This window comes from Sphaerodactylus townsendi, linkage group LG06, assembly GCF_021028975.2.
Source record: "Sphaerodactylus townsendi isolate TG3544 linkage group LG06, MPM_Stown_v2.3, whole genome shotgun sequence".
In the NCBI taxonomy this organism is placed as follows: domain Eukaryota; kingdom Metazoa; phylum Chordata; class Lepidosauria; order Squamata; family Sphaerodactylidae; genus Sphaerodactylus; species Sphaerodactylus townsendi.
This window is the reverse complement of record NC_059430.1, coordinates 131,741,131-131,742,792: the sequence shown is the minus strand read 5'-3', so window position 1 is coordinate 131,742,792 and position 1,662 is coordinate 131,741,131. Positions and strand designations below refer to the sequence as shown.

The 1,662-nt window shown below is 54.0% G+C and overlaps 1 long non-coding RNA gene across 1 annotated transcript; it reads left to right on the top strand.

Annotated features, from left to right (window-relative positions):
* Nucleotides 1-202: 202 nt before the first annotated feature.
* LOC125435752 lies at nucleotides 203-1,369 on the top strand. Its single transcript, XR_007244912.1, has 2 exons — nucleotides 203-544; nucleotides 666-1,369. It is a non-coding gene; the product is annotated as an uncharacterized LOC125435752 (long non-coding RNA).
* The last annotated feature ends 293 nt before the right edge of the window (nucleotides 1,370-1,662 follow it).

Here is a 1,662-nt window from a genome sequence, read left to right as displayed (position 1 = left end):
AAACAATGGGGATGGGGCACCCCCTTTGGGAGTCCATAACTTTGGACTCCTTGAACCAAACTTCACCAAACCTGGGGAGTAGCATAAGGACAGTCTCCTGATGATATGCTGAAATTATGGTGCTGATATGTCTAAAAATGCACCCCCTGCAGGCACCAATGTCCTGGTGCAAAAAGAAATTTGGTCATGGTGGAGTGGCCGCCCATGGGGGGGGGGGGGGCATCCAACTCAGGTTTTGCCCAGGGCTACAGTATGCCCAGGGCTGCCTCGTTGCGCCCCTGAGGCTGAGAGTGAACTGGCCCAGAGTTGCCAGCAAACATCCATGGCAAAGGTGGGCTTTGAACCCGGGTCTCTCACATCCTAGGCCAACACTTTATCCACTCGACCAGGGGGCGGCAACCTTTTCCACCCAAAGAGCTATTTGGACCGGTTTTCCATGGCCCCGAAGGTCTACCGAGCTGGAGAGGCGGCTCCGCATGAAGCCACCTCTGGTTCGGGCCCTCCACTCACCTTTCCTTCCAGTGCTGGGAGGCGGAGGTGCCGGGTAGAGAAACCCCCATGCCCGACGGAGCAGGAAGCTGCCTGCTCCGTGGGGTAGAGGGGGATGGTGGCCGTGGCCTGCCCGGTGCCACCACCCCTCGCTTTGCGGGAGGCAGTGGCACCAGGCAGGGAAACCCCCTCTGCCCGATGGAGCAGGCAGCCGCCTGCTCTGTGGGGCAAAGGGGGGATTGCAGCTGCAGGAATGGCAGAGGGGGGATGGCGGCTGTTCTGGAGGGACACACCCATGCTACCCTCCAACGTCCAGGCCATGTGGAGCCACAGTATAAGGCTGAAAGAGCCGCATGCGGCTCCGGAGCCGCAGGTTGCAGACCCCTGCACTAGACCACGCCAGCTCTCCACCTCAGGTCTGTGCCCCTTCACTGTCTTCTCGTGCATGAATTGGGCCTTATGAGACAGACTGCAAATTCGTCCATTGCCTCTTTCTCCCTTAAGACACAATTTAGATTGTAAATTCCTTGGGGCAGAGATCTGACATCACCATTCGCATCAATGACATCATGTTCATAGCCCTTTCTCCATATGAATCTGCCTTGCTGCTCCTTCATAGCTGCTTCACAAGCTCTCTACCACATCCTGCTTTTGACCGGCGTTTGGCACGTGTGAAATGAAGAGTGGGCTACTTCCGGGCTGGTGGCCTTATTGCGGGATGCCCTTTGGAAGCCAAGTCACGAGGTCCTCAACGGCTCTATCCTTTTTGCTTCCAAACCAGGGCAGATCACTCCACAACGTCCTTTGATAAATTGTTCTCTGCATGTAGTTGATTAATTTCCTCCGTTTTGTTAATCAATTAAATCCAGTTTCGATTGACTCTGCTGTCTCCCCTTTTTATTGTACTGTTTCTGCCTGGAGTTAATTACGTGACAGTTTAGAATCCTTTAAAGCAGCTCAGAGATCACTGGAATAATAAATAAATCCAAGCCGACGGTTCCCAGGACTGTGTCCTTTGCTAGTCGCTGTCGTTCTCTTTTATACAGATTTGGCCATGCACAAGTTAGCTTGGCCAGTCTCACAGCTGGTCTGCCCCCCCCCCCACCACAAAAAAATACTAAATGGAGATGGGAATGGAGCTTTGGGCTCCAGTCAGGAATCAGTTTCTGGCGT